Source organism: Cervus canadensis, chromosome 15, assembly GCF_019320065.1.
Source record: "Cervus canadensis isolate Bull #8, Minnesota chromosome 15, ASM1932006v1, whole genome shotgun sequence".
NCBI classification, from domain to species: Eukaryota; Metazoa; Chordata; class Mammalia; order Artiodactyla; family Cervidae; genus Cervus; species Cervus canadensis.
Window position 1 is genome coordinate 56,052,170 of NC_057400.1, and position 23,942 is coordinate 56,076,111.

The 23,942-nt window shown below is 40.5% G+C and overlaps 1 protein-coding gene across 8 annotated transcripts in view; it reads right to left on the bottom strand.

Moving 5' to 3' along the window:
* LOC122453800 (histone-lysine N-methyltransferase SUV39H2-like) overlaps positions 1 to 23,942 on the bottom strand; it is a 380,431-nt gene that overhangs the window by 252,869 nt on the left and 103,620 nt on the right. For 2 of the 8 annotated variants that reach the window (XM_043488018.1, XM_043488019.1), the window contains 2 exons: positions 21,783 to 21,966; positions 14,390 to 14,588 (listed from right to left, as the gene is read on the bottom strand). The gene's annotated coding sequence lies outside the window, so the exon portion shown is untranslated. Of the gene's footprint in view, positions 1 to 3,518; positions 9,416 to 9,548; positions 10,224 to 14,389; positions 14,589 to 16,003; positions 21,321 to 21,436; positions 21,967 to 23,942 lie in introns of those variants that run through there. The other 6 variants (XM_043488021.1, XM_043488020.1, XR_006273178.1 and 3 more) reach the window with 5 other exon arrangements.

Genomic DNA, 23,942 nt, shown 5'->3' on the forward strand with positions numbered 1-23,942 from the left:
TTATGCTTAGTTGATTTTCTCCAATCCTACCCATACATTTGTAAATAGTCCGTTTAGTAATCTCTCCTCAATCATCCATCTTGAACATACCATCTATTTCCTGCCAAAGCCCTTATGTCACAATTTACCTCTTTTGATCAATCTAAAAAATCTATAGGATATGTCTTTTGGTAACACTGGAGTCCATGGTCAGTATTTCAGGTTCCAGTAAAGGATCCAAGTAGGTCAGATTAGGGAAGAGTCAGAGCCAACATTCAGCAAAGAGATTGCAAAATACATACAAGGTGAAGCTGAAGATATGTCTAAACCAGGATAAAAGGAACAAAGAACTATTAAAACAAGTGCCAACTGGTATTTCAGTCTGGGCAGGACCTGGCAGGTGATCCAGCTTACAGCCAAATGAGAGACATTAAAGGAGTGAGTGGGTGGGTGTGTACATGAACAGATTTACGACTCAACTGTGGGGGTTTTCCAGGTGGCTCTAGTGGTAAAGAACCTGCCTGCCAATGCAGGAGACATCAGAGACTTGGGTTCAATCCCTGGGTCAGGAAGATCGCCTGGAGGAGGGCATGGCAACCCACTCCAGTATCCTTGCCTGGAGAACCCCATGGACAGAGGAGACTGGCGGGCTACAGTCCATAGGGTTGCACAGAGTAAACCATGACTGAAGCAACTTAGCATGCACGCATAGGGAGAATTTGAGATTAGAGACAAGAAACAACAGCAGAAATAGAACAGTAGGTGGAAAAAAAAAAAAAACAACTCTTCTAATATCTCTCAGGAAGAGGTACACATGGCAGGGCCTCAGCCTCAGAAGAGCCAAACCGTCAGGCTCAACATGCGACCAGATGCAAAAACCAACCAAAGTAGATCAGTGAGAATATGTCCTTGAACTCCTTAAAACCATCAGCCTGGAGTCAGGAATGGACCTGAAATCTCAGAGGGACTGAGCTGGAAAAGTAGAGAGAGTGGAGGATGGGGGTTAAATAAATCCAGTTGCCAAAATGATAGGGATTGTTGAGTTGGATAAAATGAAGGCTATTAAACATCACCTACTTAATCCTACGTCATCATCAGAATATCATTTGGGGACAAATGACCAGAAGGTGGAGTTTAAAATAAAGTTAGTTTTCTATATGCCTAGCATTTACTGAGAACTTACTATATGCTAGGAACTTGAACTTTGTAAGAAATTGCTAAGAGATCAGTGTTTTTAACTTAGAACTTCAGAGTAACTGGGGAAAGTTGAGCTGGCAATGCTTTGCTTTACATACATATTCTCACTATGTCTACACAACAACCCCACAAGGTACATATTACCATTACCTCATTTTATGTAAGGAAACTGAGGCTTAAGGGAGGATCAGTCACTTGCCCAGGTCAGATGAGAAGTCAGTGGTGAAACTAGGATTTAAACCCATTCTGTAGCTATACTCCCAGCTACTAAGCCACAGTCTGAAGGAACATGAGAGTCAATTAAGGCTGTGTATATCAGTCATCAGTGGTGTGTATCCAAGTAGGTGGTGTGTGTCTTTATCTAAACAAGTTGCTGCATAGTTATAAGCCCCAGGGGAGTTATATTCTGTAGCAGAACACTCTCATATGTTATTGTTAGGACAATTCATTGCTCTATCTGTAATGTTATCTTTCTCCAGGAGAAGTTGGTCTGCCTTCTCACCAGTGTGATCAGTACTTGGCCCACTGCAATATGACATCTAAAAGTCCCACTAATTACCCCTTTACAATATAGTTCACCTAAGGCACTCCCAGTCAAGATTAAGAGCAGAGGAGAAGGTGGGGGGGGGGGGGTGACATTTGTAATAGCACATTAGGTTTTCAAAAGCTTTCAAACTGTTTTTTTAAGCATCAGAATCCTTTTGTAAATGCAATCTTACTCAGACCCTCAATATATAAGATTCATAAAATCAGAACTTCCTGAAATTTGGGGAACGGGAGCAAAGCATTGCCAGCTCAACTTTCCCCAGTTACTCTGAAGTTCTAAGTTAAAAACACTGATCTCTTAGCAATTTCTTACAAAGCTCAATATCATCTTACTGTATGATCCAGCAGTCACACTCCTGGATATTTGCCTGAGAGAGTTGAAAACATATGTTTACACAAAAACCTGCATACAAATATTAATAGTATATTTATTCATAATTGTCAACAACTGGAAGCAATCAAGATGTCCTTAAGTAGGCGAATGTGTAAATAAACTGTGGTACCCCCATACAAGGCAATATTATTCAGTGATAAAACAAAAAGAAATGGGCTATTAAGTCATGAAAAGATATGGAGAAACCTTAAATACATATTAGTAAGTGTGAACCTAGTCTGAAAAGGCTACATACTATATGATTCCAATTATATGACATTCTGGAAAAGGCAAAACTGTGGAGACGGTTAAAAAAAAAAAAAAATCAGTGATTGCCAGGGGCTAGAGGGCAAGGGGACAGGATGAATAGGTGGAAAACAGATCGCAGTGGCGTAAAGCTACTCTGTATGATACTGAAATGGTGGATATATGACACCATGCATTTGGCAAAATCCACAGAACTGTACAACATAAATAGTGAACTATAGGCTTTAGCTCAAAGATAACATATTAGTATTGGTTCATCAATTGTAAGAAATGTACCACACCAATACGAGATGTCATTAATAGTGGAACATGAGGGGAAGGGGAAAGACAGTCTATGGAAACTGTACTTTTCCCTCAATTTTTCTATAAACATAAAATTTCCCTAAAAAATGTCTACCAATTAAAAAAAACAAACACTGATCTCAACAAATGCTGAGTCCTGAATAAGCTTAACAAATACTTGCTGAAGGAAGTCACTGATTCATCATTAAACTCATTTCACTTTGTCATTTTGACACCGGGCATCTCCATGAGAATAGCTTAGTGCATTCTATTCATGGGCATGTCAGCATGCTCAGCTAGATATCAAGTATGAGGTAGGCAGAATAAGGGCCCCTCAAAGATGTCCACTCCCTGAACCCTTAGATCTATGAATATGTCGTCTTACATGGCAAAAGGGACTTTGCAGATGTGATTAAGGTTAAAGGGCCTTGAGATAAATCCTACATTATTCAGGTAGGACCAATCTAATCCACAAATGCTTTGAAGCAGAGGACCTTTTCTTAGTCAGTGAGAGGAAGGTATGAGTACAGAAGATAAGCTGAGAGATACAACATTGCTGGCTTTGAAAATGAAGGAAGGGGGTCACAAGCCAAGGAATGTGTGCAACCTCTAGGAGCTGGAAAAGGTAAGGAAACAGATTACTCCCTAGAGCCTCCAGAAAGAAGCACAGCTCTGTGCCACCTTAACTTTAGCCCACCTTAACTTTGAGACCCAGGTCAGACTTCTGATTTACAGAACCATAAGATAATAAATTTGTGTTGCTTTACACCACTAAATTTGTGGCAATTTGTTGCAGCAGCAATAGGAAATTAATATGATACATATATGAATTAAAAACAAATCTTAAAAAAAAAAAAAAAAAACAAATCTTAAATTACTGCCTCACCTCTCCAGCCCAACACAGATCCTTCCCCAGGGGAAGATCTGGGTTCCCCACCCCTTAGTCAATTATCATCCATCTAGTCATGACTTTAAGCAGGATATTATGGGGAAACATAACATACCATCACAGTTCATCATAATACAATTTTCAGAATAATGCTTAAACTAGTTCACTTTAAAAGAAAAAAAAAACAACAAACTTCCATCTCAACTGACTCTTTTATTGGGGAAGGAAAAACTGGTTTGATGTACTGCAAAGAGTTTGTGCTTTGGAGCCAAAAAGACTCTGTTTGAATCTCAACTCTGACATCAGTCTTTGGTTATAAACATAGTACTTGACCTGAGCTTCTGTGCTCACTGTGAAGTAATAAAACATAATATACACAAGGTTACAAAATATATGATATATAGACACACAAAATAATTGTCCTAATGTACATAATACTTTCAAGAAAAGAAACACTGGAAGAAGTGTTAAGCTGTTCCTCTTTTGTTTTCAGGGATGTTCACTGAACACATTATATACAAGTACCTCTAAGTAAATCACATGTGCCAGAGATTGCAATGGGAGAAGTGAGAAAGTGAAGAGAAGCATGTAAATGGATGAGCCAGTTTATAATCTATCAACCCATGTAGTTTCCTATTATTAAAAAAAAAAAAACTCTAACATTAGATAATTCAGTGATGTAGGTGTAGGCTCCTACACTGTAAACTCAAGAGCCTGCCTATCCCTGATGTTTCTGAAAATGCCTCTGCTCCTGCATCTTCAAGATGTTTTCTGTTTAAAATTCACTGATAAGCAAAGCAAAGTGCTGCACAGCGGAACTGGATCAATACCCTGTGTCTCTCTCTAGAAGACACAATAGGTTATCCTCCATTGTTCAGAGTAATGATCGCATTTAACCCTTCAGTCTTATCCTGGACACCACCAAAACTCCCCTGGGTAATTCACCTGCAAATGATGCTACACAATCAAGTGAAAGATGACTCTAACAAGAAATGCTGAGATTTCTCTTTTCTAAAAGATTTGCAAAGCGTGCTTCCATCTTTTTCTTTCCTAGAAAGTGTACAACCTGTTCTAAAATATAACACCAGAAAGCCTCCCCTGAATACCAAAAACATAATTCATCCTTTTAAAAATAGCACCAACAGGGGAATTCCCTGGCAGTCCAGTGCTTAGAACTCAGTGCTTCCACAGCCACGGTACAGGTTAAGTCTCGTCTGAGGGAACTAAGATCCCATAAGCCACTCGGTGAAGCCAAGGAAAAATAAAAGTAGCACCAGAAGACTGCCTGTCCAGTGGAGGGTCTATGAGACATCAGTGGGGTAAGGCATTCACTTGTACTTATCTGTCTGAAGGTTATCACAGAGCACTGAAAATAAGATACCGTTATTACTCAACCAAAAAGGTATATGACAGCTTATAAAATTTTATTTTAGTATAGAAATATGCACTTGGTTTGAAAATACAAACTACGTTTAGGTGTATGTCCTATATTTTCGAGCTATGAGATGAAACAGTAAAATAATGAAATCAAGTTTTAACAAATATGGCAGGACTTCAACATTCTCAACGAAGGTATCTCTCTCAAAGCAGAATCCTTGAAAGCTATAAAATTCCCACGATACTGCTATTATCAAAATATTTTTGTAGCTCCTTTTGAGGAATTGTATTCTGAACTCAGGTATATCTTTCTGATACTTGGTCCAGATACTGGTACCTTGAGTGATGGATTTTACTGTTGCAAAGAGTCCAAAGTCATTTGAAGCCTGGTTTAATTAGCAATGTAGTTTATTGATGGAGATTAAGCATGATGGATCAAAAATGAAGTTTGAAGATAAAATAAAAAACTAGCCAACAAGACAGCTCTAAAATGGGAGATTTAAAAATTGACTGAGCAATGACATCACTGACCTAGGAATATAGGATTTCAAAGTGACTGTTTTGAAAGAAGAAACCCTCACTTGATGTATGCTACAGCATCTGTTAGAGAGAGAAACAGTCTCATCACTTTTGAGAAGTGATTTTTAAATGCTTGGCCTCAGGACCCCTCTGCACTTTTAAAAATTATGCAAGACTCCAAAGAACTTTTATTTATATGAGTTATGACTATTGAAATTTACCATACCAGAAATTAAAACTGAGAAATGTATAAAACATTTGCTGGTTCATTTTAAAATAATAATAATAAACCCACTACATATTTATATAGGTGACATATATTTATGTAAAATTGCTACATTTTACAGAATAAAACAAAATTTACCAAGAATAACAGCATTGTTTTACATCTTTGCAAATCTGCTTAATGTCTAGCTTAAGAGAAAATTGCCAGATTCTCATACCTGCTCCTGTTGTGTGTGTTCTGGAAAACACTGTACACTATGGAAAAATGAGAGTCAGAAAGATAGGCAACATTTTAATGCTATAAGAGTAACAGCCTGATTTTACAGAATCCCTGAAAGAATCTCAAGACCCACAGGTTTCCTCAGACCACACTGGAAAAACCACTGCTTTAGAGTCACATCTGGAGTCTAACAATGGACTCAACTGTGTGTGTGTTAATGTGAGTATATGTGCAGAGGTCTGTGTGAGCAAGTGTGTGTGTGTGTGTGTGAATGTGAGTATGTGTGTAGATGTTGTGTGAGCAAGTATGGTGTGTGTCTGCATGTGTGTGTGCATGCACTAGGGTGAAAAATGAGAGCTAAAGAAAATACAGAATGGGAATTCAAAAGCTCCTTAACGTTGCTCCAAGGAAAGTAGATTTTTAAGTCTTCATCTTTCTAACTTCACTCTGTACTCTAATAGAGTGCTATGTTAATTTGCCCCAGCAGTTCAGCTAAAACACCACTGTCTCCTGTATTATTTAGCCGCACTATTTATGCCCTGAGTGTCCTTACTTGCCAATTAAGTAGGCATTTCAGTCTTTGGTAAGCTAAATGAGTCAGAGGAGCAACCTGGACCATCAACTGCAGATCTGTTGCTTAAAGAAACCACATTGTTTATTCTAGACATAAGGATTGCTCTCATCCCAAAGTGACCCCTGATATTATTCAGTTAACAGAGCAACCATGGAAGATCCGAGCCATCCACCCACAAAACATGATGAAAGCAGGAGGGATGGGAGAAGGAGAAGGCACCAGATTCAGCTTCCAGAACTCCAAAAGTTGCAGGCACGAGCTCTCAGATAGCCAGGAAGGCATTTGCTGATGTCTGAAGATGAAGGTTTTGAAAATGAACATGTCTTGGACTGAACTTTTGAAGAGAATATTACAGTTTACAAAAGACTTCATGTTGGCACATATAAACTGAGCTCTCAGTATGTTCCAGGGTATTCGCTCTCTCAGGAAAAAGATCACTCAATTGTTCTGGCCCTTGGACTGTATCTAACTCGCTACATGTCCCAGGACAAATCGCCTCACTTCTCTAACCCCAAGTTTTCAAATAGTAAAACCAGAGACATTGAAAGAAATGAACTGACCTTTTTGTTCTATAATCCTAGAGCCTAGTGGTAACCTACAAATACAGAGAAAGAGAAAAGACTCTTTGAGCTGTGTGAGGAAGGAAGACAGTAGGCACATTTCTCCTATAACCTGCATAAGGTCCGGGACTCTTTCAAACACTGTGGGTGCCCACCAGTGGGACAGAGGTGCTGACGGACGACATGGATGCCATCTAGAAATGCTCCCAGAGCCTCGGAGCAGGGGGCATTTCCCCACCTCTACCAAGTGTAGCTGCTTTCCAGGGACTCTGCCCTTTCCTGCTCAGGATCTCATTATTCTCAGCGCTCCAGATGAAACACACAAAACCTGCGATGCTGAGCATAAGGCCTGGCTCAAGGTGCGCTCTCCTGTGCAGAGAAATAGGCCGTGTCACAGGGACACAAATACCTGGCTGTAACCAGGATTCTCAATGGAATTATCCTTAACCTTGGAACCTCTGAGCATAGCTAATGTTAAGCCTTCAGCTAAACATGAAAATGGTAGCAGCCTAGATCGCGTTCCCCCGAATGACACTTTTCCCACCTTGCTCTCAGCTCTGCCATATGCGCACATGAAATATCAAATTGCTTACAGCTCATATTGAATAATGAATATGCCCGCCTCAGCCTATCACCAAGCCTTCAGCAGTCTGCCTGGGGAACTGGGAGAGATGTTAGAGGTTTGCAGGCCAAGCACAAAATTGAAGACAAGCTTGAATTAATAATTTGCTTATATCTATACATGTGCTTCAAAATAAAGTGCAAATTGAATAAGGTAATAACAGAGCTTGGGAGGGGGGGAAGGCTTCCTTTTGCAAACTGCTGACACTTCAATTTCATTATCTCTCACCACCCTGAATGCGATTTGCAAATGTGCTCTCTCTATGTCATCAAGTGGGAATGTCTTAAGGAAGAGCCAAAAATGAATGGAAAACAATTCCATGGAGGCGCAGAAAAAAAAAAAAAGGAAATTAAACATCTCATTTTAAGCAGATTCTCTCAGAGCATTGTTTCTTAAAATTGGGCTCTGTGGACTTCTGCATCTGAATCATCTGAGCCTTCCTTGGAAATTCCAGATAAGTTTCATAAAATTGTCTATTCCAGGTTACTTCAACTTTGTCCTGCATTGACACAAAAATCACTGTTCTGTTCTTGCCAGTCACAGCTGCATACGTACCTCAGGAGCCATGTTTTTTGATCGGTCATTTTTGAGTACATTTGCCCCTGTATGTTGGTGCCTTAAAATGTAGACACAGTCCCCCTTGTGTCTTTAATCACTGTCTCCCTGAAACTATAATCAGGCACTTGTAGAAGAATGAAAGCATATTTGGGTCCAGTCCCAACATCTTACCCTATTTAATTCTTCTTTTTCTGGGTCTGAGGCCATTAGGCAGGAAATAGGTAAAAAGAGGTAAGAAGATAGGTACACACACACACACACACCCAGAAACAAATTTAGATTCAAAATACTGGAAAAACCATATCCCCAACAAATCTCAAAGAAAGAACAAGCCGAAGACTTCCCTGTTTTCCTGTTCCCTTGGAATATTCTCTGACTATGCTCTAGGAATACTCCCTCCTTAGCAAATGCGATTCCTCTCCTTCCCTCCCCTCCAAACCCCTTCCCTCACCTTCTCACCCTCACTCTTTCAGTCCTCTGCAAGAGATTTCAACCTTCCAGGTTCCTTAAGGTTGGGTTAGGTTTCCTCACATGTCTTCCCATAGCCCTTACTACTTTGGATTAAAACTGCCTAATGACTTGTCTATAATTTTACTAAAATAGAAGCTGTAACATAACAACCCCAACTTGTTGGGTTTTGCATCCCCAATACTCTGTTCACTGGCTGGCATATAATAGAAAGACATGTTGGTTAAATAAATGAGTAAACGCACCAGCACACTTAGACCAGTCTGACTTATTACCCAGAGGAAGGAAGGTGAGGCAAGCAGAGAAAAGGAAGATTATGGATCTAGGGATGAGTGATGGGATACTATGTCTCCAACATCCAGGTTACTGGTTTGCATGCATACTTGGTAGGTGACTTATGAAAATTGATATCAATAAATTCCTATTTGGTCGTGGGTATTAACATCACCTCCAGGGGCCAAAATCCAAAATTAGAAGAAATGGAAAATCACTATTATGCATTTGAACTATCACTGTCCTCTAAGACATAAAGGGTTGGTTGGACAGTAGAGGCCAAAACAATCATTTTTCCTCTAGAGGCAGGTAAGGAACCTTTTGGTGATCACAATCCATGAAAACCCAAACCAAAAAGATGTCTCTGAGGATGTTTATCTTGCATTACCTTTTGTCTTCTATTAAGAGGTCCAGGTAAGGACAAAGATGAGGAAAACAACCTAGCAAAGTCAATGCTGGCCACCTTCTCCCTTTGCGGAGTAGACCCTATACTTAAGAATTAGAAATAGACAGAAATGAGACTGTTTAACATAATCTTGGAGAGATTTCAAGAAGTAGAAGAGAAAACAACACAAAATGTCATATGGAAATGTTATAGGCGACTGGTCTGTTTCCTTACCTTTTCCAGCTCCCAGAGGCTGCACACATTCCTTGGAACTCATGTCTGTCTCTCACCACTTCCAGTTTCAACTTTGGCCATGGAGCTGTCTACTCATGGCCCAGGACATGAAGAAGTGGAAGTAGCAGATCTGGTGGGAGCTTGAGGAGCAGTAGATCCAGGTGCTGCCCAACACCAATGAGGTGGACTTAAGAGAGCATGCGTGATTCACCACATCACATGAAGCCCTGCACCAACCTGCAGTGCATGAAGAGCATGCCTGGCGCTTCACAACTGCCTTCCTCCTCTCCCACAAAGTCTCTCTTGTGGGCTGACTAACCCAGAATTATATAAGGAAGGGATTTCTGAGAAACAGTTCCACTTAGCTAAGCGGATACAATCCAGAGCCACCACATGTGCCCTGTAAGACCTGGCATGATCTGACCCCTGCCTACTCCTCCATCCTTATCTTAGTGAAATTCTCCCCTTTTCTATTATTTTTTTTATTGGAGGATAATTGCTTCACAATGTCGTGGTAGCCTCAGCCATATATCAGCTCAAATCAGTCATAATCACATTTATATATTTCCCCTCCATTTGGCCTTGGAGTACAGAATGAAGCAGGGCAAAGGCTAATAGAGTTCTGCCAAGAGAATGCACTGGTCATAGCAAACACCCTCCTCCAACAACACAAGAGAAGACTCTACACATGGACATCACCAGATGGTCAACACCGAAATCAGATTGATTATATTCTTTGCAGCCAAAGATGGAGAAGCTCTATACAGTCAGCAAAAACAAGACTGGGAGCTGACTGTGGCTCAGATCATGAACTCCTTATTGCCAAATTCAGACTTAAATTGAAGAAAGTGGGGGAAACCACTAGACCATTCAGGTATGAGCTAAATCAAATCTCTTATGACTATACAGTGGAAGTGAGAAATAGATTTAAGGGACTAGATCTGATAGACAGAGTGCCTGATCAACTATGGATGGAGGTTCGTGACATTGTATAGGAGACAGGAATCAAGACCATCCCCAAGAAAAAGAAGGGCAATAAAAGCAAAATGGCTGTCTGAGGAGGCCTTACAAATAGTTGTAAAAAGAAGAGAAATGAAAAGCAAAGGAGAAAACGAAAAATATACCCATTTGAATGCAGAGTTCCAAAGAAAAGCAAGGAGAGATAAGAAAGCCTTCCTCAACGATCAATGCAAAGAAATAGAGGAAAACAATAGCCTGAGAAAGACTAGAGATCTCTTCAAGAAAATTAGAGATATCAAGGGAATATTTCATGCCAAGATGGGCTCAATAAAGGACAGAAATGGTATAGACCTAACAGAAGCAGAAGATATCAAGAAGAGGTGGCAAGAATATACAGAAGAACTGTACAAAAAAGCTCTTCACGACCCAGATAATCACGATGGTGTGATCACTCACACTCACCTAGAGCCAGACATCCTGGAATGTGAAGTCAAGTTGGCCTTAGGAAGCATCACTACAAACAAAGCTAGTGGAGGTGATGGAATTCTAGTTGAGCAATCTCAAATCCTGAAAGATGATGCTGTGAAAGTGCTGCACTCAATATGTCAGCAAATTTGGAAAACTCAGCAGTGGCCACAGGACTGGAAAAGGTCAGTTTTCATTCTAATCCCAGAGAAAGGCAATGCCAAAGAATGTTCAAACTACCACACAATTGTACTCATCTCACACGCTAGCAAAGTAATGCTCAAAATTTCCAAGCCAGGCTTCAACAATATGTGAACCATGAACTTCCAGATATTCAAGCTGGTTTTAGAAAAGGCAGAGGAACCAGAGATCAAATTGCCAACATCCACTGGATCATTGAAACAGCAAGAGAGTTTCAAAAAAACATCTATTTCTGCTTTATCAGCATGCCAAAGCCTTTGACTGTGTGGATCACAATAAATTGTGGAAAATTCTGAAGGAGATGGGAATACCAGACCATCTGACCTGTCTCTTGAGAAACCTGTATGCAGGTCAGGAAGCAACAGTTAGAACTGGACATGGAACAACAGACTGGTTCCAAATAGGGAAAGGAGTACGTCAAGGCTGCATGTTGTCACCCTGCTTATTTAACTTATATGCAGAGTACATCATGAGAAATGCTGGGTGGGAGGAAGCACAAGCTGGAATCAAGATTGCTGGGAAAAATATCAATAACCTCAGATATGCAGATGACACCACCCTTATGGCAAAAAGCGAAGAAGAACTAAAGAGCCTCTTGATGAAAGTGAAAGAGGAGAGTGAAAAAGTTGGCTTAAAGCTCAACATTCAGAAAACTAAGATCATGGCATCCGGTCCCATCACTTCATGGCAAATAGGTGGGGAAACAGTGGAAACTGTGGCTGACTTTATTTTTTTGGGCTCCAAAATCACTACAGATGGTGATTGCAGCCATGAAATTAAGACACTTACTCCTTGGAAGGAAAGTTATGACCAACCTAGACAGCATATTAAAAAGCAGAGACATTACTTTGCCAACAAAGGTCCCTCTGGTCAAGGCTATGGTTTTTGCAGTAGTCATGTGTGGATGTGAGAGTTGGACTATAAAGAAAGCTGAGTGTTGAAGAATTGATGCTTTTGAACTGTGGTGTTGTAGAAGACTCTTTGCGTCCCTTGGACTACAAGATCCAGCCAATCCATCCTAAAGGAGATCAGTCCTGGATGTTCATTGGAAGGACTGATGTTGAAGCTGAAACTCCAATACTTTGGCCACCTGACGCAAAGAACTGACTCATTGGAAAAGAGCCTGATGCTGGGAAAGACTGAGGGCAGGAGGAGAAGGGGACAACAGAGGATGAGATGGTTGGATGGCATCACCGACTCAATGGACATGGGTTTGGGTAGACTCCGGCAGTTGGTGATGGACAGGGAGGCCTGGCATACTGTGGTTCACTGGGTCACAAAGAGTTGGACATGACTGAGCAACTGAACTGAACTGAACCCCCGTCTTGAGCCTCCCTCCCACCCTATTCCACTCCCCTGTCTGGGTCGCACCAGTCTGGGTTCCCTGTGTTATATAGCAGCTTTCCCCAGAAAGATTCCCTTGACCGAGATTTTCTGCAAAATATTCAATGCCCTGTTAATTGCCTGCTCAAAGTCTAGCTGTACCGTTAGAGTACAAGCTCCAAAGGGGCAAGGACCATGTGCACGGTATGCAATACTATAGCCCAACCCTGAGCATGGTGCCTAGCACAGAGAAGGCACTCAATAAAGACCAGATGAATGTACATCAATTGGTATATCAATAGACTTCTTCTTCACTGGGATTCCAGTTAAACCACTCAGGATTGATAGTTATCCAGCTTTATTTTCAAAGAATCTCTGAAGTAGGAAAGACAGCTACTTGAAAGAGAATTCATTCCAAAGTCTGACATTCATTTTCATTGTACTTCACCTAATCTTTAATGCCTTTAAAACTACCCATTGACTTTCCTAATCTAAGAGATATAGGCCACTAAATTATTATATATTAGCACCAAGGAAGACAAGGGATTCTCTCTCTTGGAGATTTATTAGAAATAGTACACAGCTAACATTCTTACATTATATTAGAACCACCTGCCCAAAAGAAGGAAGATGGCGTCTATGACCCTTCAGGGAAATTCCCGTTCAATGAGCCTATCAAAGTTATTTTACTAGCACAGCCATGTAAGATTAATCATCTTTGTGAATTCTTAATTGCTGCGGTTGGACAACCCCTAGAGAGTAATTGTACACCACAGCAGAACTCACACTCCTTTTTCATTCTTCCATGATGAAGGAGAAAGCAGGAAGAAGCAGTAGCTCACTGCCATTTACTCATTAATTCATTCAAGAAATAATTAAGGATGTTTCCTACACAGTAAGTTCTAGGGATTCAAAGATGGCTAAAGGAACTCAGAGTCTAGCGGGGAGAAAGCCAAATAAACAGACATGGTTGGTACTTCTTTACAAGAATTTAAAGACAAGCAGATGCTTTAAAATAATAATAAGTGACCCAAATATCATAGAAAGTGCTCAGTAAGTATTAGCTAAATGTCAGACACTGTTGTGAGCATGTTACATGAATTAACACATATATTCCCGATGACAACTCAGTGAGTAGATTTGTTTAGTATTTCCCATTTCCACAGATGAGAAAACTGAGCCACAGAGAAGTCAAGTAACTTGCTTCAGGCCACACAGCAGGTGTCCAAAGCCCACTGCTTTCCCACAGTGCTACCCTGCCTCAATCTATCTCCCTACTCCCTTGCAGGATCCTTCCTGACTATTAGCCTTAATGATTACAAATTAAGCTTTCAGAGGTTCGATAATTAATTTTTAGAACATAATGAATTGTTAGTACTTTAACAAAAATTACATTTGAATTCTATAGAGGAATCAACTTTGTAAACTCTTCATTTGTGAACACAAATACCTACATAGTCTTAAAAGATAAATGCAAATTACTGCCCAGGAGGAATGTCTGCCTTTGAACATGTCTCATCCTTGTCTCTATCTGTGCTTCTTTCTTCACCTAGGCCTGAACAATGGTGGAATGATCCACCACCCAGCACGCAAGTCAGCACATCTTGCAGGAAAAAAGGAATCCCCAGTAACTATACAACAAAACAGTTTCTACCCTTCTCCTTCAAACTTAGGATTTCCTCAGCAGATTTTGCCGAGAAACAAAGTAGTCTCTGCCCAGTCCAAGGTGGAAGAGGGAATGCAGCATATATAGAAAATGTGATTCTTTTCATTCTATCAGGAGAGGTAAATAAGCTTACAAATCATTTACTGCTTGTGCATTGAAATGGACAGAATCAACACATAGAACCCTCTTAAGGTGTTCTGCCGCAGTATCTAACACAATCCCTCACCTGTCCAGCTCTGGTTGGTCCACACTGGATGCTACTGAAGCCCACTGAGGCAGCAGAAAGGCTTCTCAGAAGATCCTGGATTTGAAGAATATGACACGGTGAATCTGTTGGAGAATTCAAGTAGTTCCCTATGACTGGAGGGCAGAGTAGTGGGAAGAATAGATGGTGAGGGTGAGGTAGGGTGGTCATAACGATGAACCTAAAGAAATAAACAGGGGCTGGATCACTAAGCGTGCATCGACTTGACAGAGAAGGCTATGGAGAACAGTTGGAGGATATGAACCAAGGGAGATCACTCCAGCAGTGACAGTAGAGAAGACAGATGAGAAGTCCTTCCTCGAGAACTTGTGTTGTCATCTAGCATCAAAGCAATAGCCCTGCCTACTCAGTTGAGATTCTCCATGGCACCTAATAATAAAAGATCAAAATAAAAGATAAAAATCATCTCTTTGGTTTTCCCTTTTCCTTAGCTGTGGTCATAGAATATACATGAAGCCAAGTCAGGTTCAACTGTTGACAGCAAAACTCCGTGGAATTTACCACTTCCCAAGACAGACAAGACAAGTTGAGGAAAGACAGACAAGAAGTTGAAGATCTAGCCATGAGAAATGAAGAATCTGTCTAAACTTTTTTTAAAAATTAATTTATCTATTTTAATTGGAGGCTAATTACTTTACAACATTGTAGTGATTTTTGCCTTACATTGACATGAATCAGCCATGGGTGTACATGTGTCCCCCCATCTCAAACCCCTCTCCCACCTCCCTCCCCATCGCATCCCTTTGGGTTGTCCCAGTGCTCCAGCTGTGAGTGCCCTGTTTTAGGCATTGAGCTCAGACGGGCGATCTATTTCACACATGGTAATATACATGTTTCAATGCTATTCTCTCAAATCATCCCACCCTTGCCTTCTCCCACAGAGTCCAAAAGTCTGTTCTTTATATCTGTGTCTCTTGCTATCTCGCATATAGGGTCATCATTACCATCTTTCTAAACTCCATGTATATGCATTAATATACTGTATTGGTGTTTTTCTTTCTGACTTACTTCACTTTGTATAATAGGCTCCAGTTTCATTCACCTCATTAGAACTGATTCAAATGTATTCTTTTTAATGGCTGAGTAATATGCCATTGTGTATATGTACCACAGTTTTCTTATCCATTCATCTGCCAATGGACATCTAGGTTGCTTCCATGTCCTGGCTATTATAAACAGTGCTGTGATGAACATTGTGGTACACATGTCTCTTTCAATTCTGGTTTCCTCAGTGTGTATGCCCAGAAGTAGGATTGCTATATGGCAGTTCTACTTCCAGTTTTTTAAGGAATCTGTACACTGTTTTCATAGTGGCTGTACTAGTTTCCAACAGTGTAAGAGGGTTCCCTTTTTCCATACCATCTCCAGTATTCATTGTTTGTAGACTTTTTGATAGCAGCCATTCTAAGCGGTGTGAAATGGTACCTCATTGTGGTTTTGATTTGCATTTCCCTGATAATGAGTGATGTTGAACATCTTTTCATGGGTTTGTTAGCCATCTGTATGTCTTCTTTGGAGAAACGTCTGTTTAGTTCTTTGGCCCATTTTTTGATTGGGTCGTTTATTTTTCTGGAATTGAGTTGCATGAGCTGCTTGTATATTTTTGAGGTTAATTCTTTGTCAGTTGCTTCATTTGCTATTATTTTCTCCCATTCTGAAGGCTGTCTTTTCACCTTCCTTATAGTTTCCTTCACTGTGCAAACTTTTTTATAAAAGGATAGATCATAGTCTTGAAATAGAGTCCAAGACATGACAAGAAAGCATCAGATATGACTAAATGACCTCTATTGGGAGCTGACTGTAAAATAAGAGTTGGAGGGCACAGAAATTCACCCTTGAGACCACAGTCAGCCCTCTCATTGTGGTGGCACGTCCACAGATACCACAGGCAGAGAGTGCATGGATCGAGAGCAGCTTATGATCTTTTGTTTCGTAATATTTGATCAGAGGAGAAGCTTTTATGATACTTTATAGTACCTAGTAGTTAGATTGAACAAATATTATGACCACAATAAAACACATTCTTATCACTGGGACATAAATCAGTAATTGCTACACTATAAGGGAGTTTCCCCCACAAGTCCAGGGATGCTGCTAGCATCAACTGGAGAAGTTTAAAGGCAAAGACATGCCATCAAATATCATTTAAAATCAAACCACCACAAAATTAAAACCCGTTCCCTCCAGGGCTTGCATGCTGCCTTTCAAACATTTTACAAAAAACTCTTTTTGCTCTGCAGTCGATCACTAAAAAGCCACCTACATAAAACCTATTAATAAGGACTCCAATGGAGAGACTTGCCATAAAATCAGGAATGCTTTGGAGCTCAGTGGAGATTCACTCCTGCCACACACAGCTTGGCAGCCGCTACGCCACTCAACCCCGGCACATATGTTTTCCATTACAAATGAAAGATTTCTATCAGAGTTAAAATTGTTTTATACTGCTGGCGTGGGAGAAAACTCTTTGAGGAGGCAAATGTCTACAGCTCATGTAGTTGGACTTCTCAGGAAGCGGGCTGCACCACCCCCCACATGTCCAGTTCAAGGAGGGGGAGAGTGTTGAGATCCTGAAAAAGTGAAATTCATTTTGCAAGTTTCTTTGAATTCCTTCAGTTATCACACCTTTTCAAAATTGTGAAATCAAAGCTGCATCTCAGAACAACCTAAGGAGCATTTCTAATTTATGGACTCTTTGGGGCATGGTGAGCTCTGGGCATTTAAGACAACGTCGAATGTCCACATTTTGCTCTTTCCAGGCTTTAAGGTAGTCAAAACAAGGCAGTTCTAAAGGCAGTCTGAGGAACTTCTAAGGAAAATGAGTTCAAGGCATGCTGCTCTTTCTTGATTAAATGTTTTGATTCATACAAGCTCACGAATATACAAGGTTACAATCTCCCTATGGAAAAAAAAATCTCATTTTTATGGAATGACCCAAGAGTAATCCTGGAGAAGAACTTTTTTCTAATTCAAAGCAACAGATTCCCCAAAACATGAAAAGTTTTAGTTCCCATTACAATTTTTTTAAACTAGCAAATAACACTTAGTATGTGCCAGCCATCGTGCGAAGAGATGACCCAGTCTTTAGCATCCATAAGGTATATGGTCTTATCCTCCAATATTTCACAAGTGAAGAGATTAAGGCTCAGGCAGTTTAAGTTGCTTGGTGTGACACAGCTAATAAAGAAAGGTAGTAGGATTTGAATTCAACACCTTGTGAGGGTTTATTGCTATAACATGGTGCCGCCGTATCAGAAATGACGACTGGTGTGAGGCCTCCACTGGTGCACAAGGGGACAAACGTCATCTCACTGAACAGATCACCGTTCATAACCATCATGCCTCTACTTCATTACCCATCACTTCCATTACATAAGGCATGTATTTCACAGGAAGAAGTGACTTCATTGCTTGGGCAATAAATATGTAAAAATAAATGCGTATGCAAATGAGAGCACTTTGCCTTTCATTATAACTCCTAAAACCTGACACACAGATCACATCTGTGTGCTCCAGACAACCAGTGTATTTTCCAGTTACAGTAGATAACCACTGTATTTATTACACACCCCAACAAAAGCACTGACTTAACCTCCCTTAAACTTTTATAAATCTTTTTTCACAAGAGGAAACAAGGTATGGTTTCTAATACGTATAGCAGAAGCATGAATCAATTTTCAAGTTCAAAATTTGTAGCAACAAATTCAGCTTCATCCGATTGAAGGGAGTAAGCACTAGGAACCAAAGCTGAGATGTTCTCCTGAGATTGCTAACAATTCACCGTCAACACAGCTGCAAAGAGGACTCTTCAGTGCTCATTTTTTGGTGTTACCCAACCAACAGTTTCCCACCCAACACAGAGTTAACAATATATAACACATTTTCATTGCCCCGATTAATGCAGGAAAAAAAAAAGCTAAAAGACTCTTAGGGCAACCTGCAAGAGGAACTCAAATCAACCTTGTAAAAAGTGCCTGTTTCTGGTTCTATATTAATTGCCATGTAAATTAACAAAAAGCACAGCCCAACCAGCAAGGAAAATGAAGGTTTCTTCACAGACCATCAGCAATGTCTCCCCAGAAGCTTAAGTAGCATCATGCCTATTTCTTTAGACAATAAAATGCCAAAGTTTTTCTTTTGCTGTCAGCAAATGATGAATACATGTGGTACCGATTATTTAATACCACTAGACCACCAGGGAAGAAGATTTAGGTGAACTGCGGCAGAACTATGCCATTTATTTTTATTACCATGCATTAAAAATTACGTTTACAGATAATTGTTTTTCTCCTTCCAATAAAACAAGATAAAAAAAATCCAGAAGAATATTTAATAATACTGGACCACCAGGGAGGAATTTTTAAAGTTGATTTTTATTGAAAAATTAGATTTGCTTTTTTAAAATTTCCAATTATTTTTAAGTGCAATTTGTGAAGAAATTATTTTAAACCAGGGCAGTATGAATTTTCTACTGGGGGAGTGTCTCACAGATTAAGTTACTCCTTTACAAGGGTAATTACCTAATCAAATCACCCTTCAGAACCATCAGATTTAAAATACCTGTGTAACAGACTGCACATTTTACAGTTGTGTTCCACAGCACATTCTCATGGTTTCTATCAGAGTCAGTGTTTCTAAAATCCCCAGAGAAGATTACCTCAGTTTTTTTCCAATAGCGGAACTAAACTGTACTAAAATTTTTCTATTTACTAGCTTCTTTTAAAAAGGAGAAAGAAAAGTAAAAGGAGGAGGACTAGTAACAGCAAACTGAGAAAAGGACAAAAGAGAACAAATGAAAAGGAAATTAAATTAGGGTTCACTGAAGAGTTGAAATAATCTCTCTAAACTTCAGTTGGCATATTTACAATTAGGAAAGGAGGTCATTGTTTCCCTCCCCCACCCCACCCCAACCCCTGTTCTTCTCCCTCCCCCTTCTCTTTCCCCCTGCGTCTCTTCCTCTCTCTCCAGAGTGCCAAGCCTTTCAATTAAAGGGAACTTTAGAACTTGTCTAAGCTTATCCTCCAGGGCTTCCCTGATGGCTCAACAAGAGTCAGACACGACTTAGCGACTAAACCACAACCAAACCACAAGTGTATCCTCGATCACTATGATCTGTATCAGAATGCCCTTCTCTGCATCTCTATGGATGCCTGCCTACCATGCCAAAGCATTAGCTGACCTGCCCAAAAGGCAGGTCACTCCCTTGTCAGCAGACATCCCCTGTGAGACAAGTTCCTTCTCTCCCTGTGGCTCTCACTTTGGGTCCTACTGCTACTCGTTTTTCATTGTTTTTTTTTTTTTACTAATTGCATGTAACAAATCTGTCCCTGTGTTCTGGGACAATCAGGGGGGTAGAAATCAATCAGGGGGGTAGAAGGTCACACACACCTCAGTTAACTTTCCCAAAAGGAAAGCTTCTTCCCAATTGGTTCTCAGGATAAAAGAAATCAGGGCCAGACGCAGGCAAAATTCTGAAATCATTCTCCAAGCTCTTCCAAGCAAGAGCTCCAATCTTCTCCAAGCAAGTTCTCCAGCTCTTCCCACTTCCTCTCCAATTTGTTGATTAAGGTCTTCATTCGGTCACAATATTGTTTAATAAAATATCCTAATTATATTAAATAAGTTTATCAAAGATAAGTTCGAATTACTCCATTTTTATGGAGTTTGCACCACTATTCTCACAGAGCTTGCTCATACGATGATTTTCAGGATGGATCTCCTCTTTGACTCAGGTTTGTTAAAGAATCACCAGCGTGCCCACATGTAAGCCGGAAAGCTGTTTTCAATGCCAAAAAGCTGTGTCTGTCTGGAGAGGCCAAGAATGGTTACCTATGATACAGGCAAGCCTGCGTCACACAGTGATTCCCTGTGGTAACCACACAGTCTTGGTGTAGGTACCTGATTTTAGAACCAGCTTTGCTACGAGGTAAAGCTGGATTGCTGTGCTCAGGTCCTTCTAAGCTAAGAAAAGCACAGGCAGGCTGGAGACGGATCTGGCCATGGCTGATGGGAATGGAACCTCTTCTCACAGAGTTCAGGCATGTGTGACTACGGACAGGCTCCGGGAAGACTTCTCGGCATGGCCCCTCACACTGCACCCTGATGACGGAGGTCTCTGACTGACTTCTGACTTCAAAGTATCTAATCTTGCCTCTGCCATAAAGCCTCCAATACCTCTTTACTACTTCTCCCTTTCAAGGAAATCACTTGCCCTTCTACCCACTAAGCTATTCTTCCGGAACATATGGCTTTAGACAGCAATTCTCTGGTTCCCATGTGCAGAGACCCAGGAGCTCTGCGGGTCTCCAAGCAAAGGTTCAGAGAAGAAGGAGGATCGAACGCCAGCCTGATCGCCAGCTTAACACACTTCTGTGGCTCCACTGCCCACATGCTCCTTTCACTGATCTGCCAGGCCAGGCTGTTTGGCCCTTGCCCTCTCCTGCCTCAGTACTGCACACAATGAATCCCTCAGCTATGTGAACTTCCAGGGACCTAATGACCTCTGAACTTTCACATGTGCAGCTTTCTTACTAGAGCTCTACTAAGAACTTCTCCCCATCTTAATCAGCAAGAGTAACGTAAGAACCTTGACAAAGGTAGCGCTATAAGGTAACTATTGGAAGGAAGAGCTTATGTCTAGAACAAATGCTCCCAAATTTTTGCATTTGTAATTTTATTATCAAAAAAAAAGAGAAAGAAGACAAAGACAACCAAGACAAGATGAGGGTTTCTTTTAGACTGTCGATGTCAGGCATGCTCAGAGGACAGGGAAGTCCCTGTGACTGCTCAAGGACAATGTTTGTCCTGTTGGCCACCTTCCTACAGCTGTGGGGACTTCAGGAGGTGAAGGTGGTTTGCAGAAAACACATATTCTAGAAAACAAAGAAGGGGTCTGCTGGTAGTCATATATGACTCATCACTGCCTAGTTCCTGGGGGTGGAGGGTGGATTCTGAAGCTACTGAGTGGCCTCCCCAGCAGGTTGGTAGGTGGGAGAGTGGAGGTCTTACCCAAAGAAGGTGTCCCATCAATTGGCAAAGATATCTTGGATCTAATGATGCATTGTTGGGTTCTCAGATCACTGTATGAATGTATTCAAACACACTTTCCTATAGTCAAGCTTGATACCTTTTTTAGTCTACCTTGCAGCAATCTAACTTACTAGAACATGGGCCACTCAACTGGAAATCAAGTACAACTGAAATAATATAACAATAAAACTACCACAACAGTAACAAAAACCAACATGCCTCACATTTGAATAGTACCTCCCATTTTAAAAGACTTTCACAAACATCATCTTTCTTGAAAATGTTGCCCTGCTACATAACCCTTCGGTGAAGCAAGTGATCTTACCCCCACATGACAGATGAAAAGACTGGGGCTCTGGAAGCATAAATGACTGGATGAAGGCTCAGTTCAGTTCAGCTCAGTCGCTCAGTCCTGTCCTAACTCATAAGTGGAGTTGGCATTCAGCATCCTGTGTCTTCATACCAGGGCCTGTGCTCATTCCGTTGTACATTTCTGATTTTCACCAAGACTGAAAGCAACAACAAAGCAATTACATAGAGATTGGATTCCCTGATCAGGACTCAAACTCAATTCAACAAATATTTATTCAGCCTCAACCATATACCTGCACGTGACATCACCCAAACATCTCTCAAACACCATGAGGCCCTCTTGATTTTTAGTTGTCTAGACTCCTGTTTTAAAACAAAATGTACTAGGCCGAAACAGTTATAAAAACTGAGGTCACTTAAATGTTTCCAGTTAATTTGCCAAACACACATCCACACAATTACAATGACTGGATATAGGTAATTCACTTGCAAATAATGTCCAACTCAAAAAAAAAAAAAATAGAGCCCTTGGTCAATGTGAGAACTTCTGGGCCCTTGGGACAGACTCATGCCAGGGAATTCCTAATTCAGTAGAGAATTCAAGCATTTTTAGATTCTAAATGAGTTTTAAACAAAAAGATAGGACTTTGGAGAACTTTGATTAAATTCCCAAACTGCAATTAATAAATGCAAGTAAGGCTAGGAAAGAGCCCTGGATTAGGAGTCTAGAGACATAGGTTCTAGACCCAATTGTCTCGAACGAGGCAAGAAGCCATGATTTAGCACTTCAGTTCCCTCATTGGTCCATGGGTTCCTGGACTATGCTATGTGAGATGCTTACAGCTTCATGTTCCATGATTTTAGTGCCCATCCCTGGAGAAGCTCCTTCCTGGTCCATGAACTAAAACTAATGATTGCTTTAGGCAAGCAGGACTGCAGAAATTATGTGGGAAAAAGAGAATGTGCTATCACCAAAACACACAAGCCCTGCCTTGAGAGACCAAGCCAAACCAAATAATGGCAAATGGCAGGAACTCGGAGGCTCACTGCACCCAAAAATGTGTTTTATTTTATATGCTATTTGGGAACATTGTGAATTTTCATCAGCATTCATGCACAGAAATTTCCAAAGCAAACCCTCTTTGAAAATAAAAACTATAGTCCTAGATGTCATCATTTTCCTGAGGCTGTGAGTACTCTGGTGACTGCATTCTGTTTGTCCCCACCCCCGGGGACTTAAGAAATCTTAATTTGCCTAAGGATGCTAATCAAGTCCAGAGGTTTAGAGTCATGAGCTGGTATGCTGATGTGCTGTGTTTGTTTTAAAGCAGACTGCCTACTTGGTGTGAGGCTGAACAGTTATTAAATTCCCTTTTGTTCTGCATGTACACTCATCAATCTTATCTTACATATCAAATAGAGAAGAAATGGCATGTTTATAATTAATTCCTATAAGCTAATTCCAAATATCTAGTCAGATGCCCTATACAATGTGTACCTATAAATATTCCTTAAGGTGAAGCTTATCTTAATGGTATTTGTAATCTCTTTTGCTGTAAAACAATGACACGTAATCTCTTTAATCTAATTTAGACTGTGTGCATAGACTAAGTGCATGCTGTCTATCAGTCATGTGACTCTTTGCAACTCCATGGATGGTAGCCCACCAGGCTCCTCTCTCCATGGGATTTCCCAGGCAAGAATACTGGAGTGGGTTGCCATTTTCTCCTTCAAGGGATGTTCCCAGCCCAGAGATCAAACCTGTGTCTCCTGCAGCTCCTGCATTGAAGGCAGGTTCCTTAACACTGAGCCACCTGGGAAGTCCAATTTAGACTATAGAACCTGCTTTAAGTTAAAGTATTATTCTGATTATCTTAATTATGTACAAGACAGGATAGTGTCATTATAAATGAAAAGAATCACTTATAACCAATGCCAACTGACTTTAAAAATTCCAAACTCATAAATATGATTGCTTGTATTACTAATTTGGAAATTAAACAGACTGTTAACTGTCCCCCAATATTCATTGGCTCCTTCTCTTTTTTAGAAATAGAATCCCCTTGAAAGCTTTAGCAAAGCACAGAGCCATCTAAATAAAGACTACATGTCTTTGCCTCCATTGCAGCTAACTGTGGTCATGTGACTAAGTTCTTGCAACTTCCAACTCATG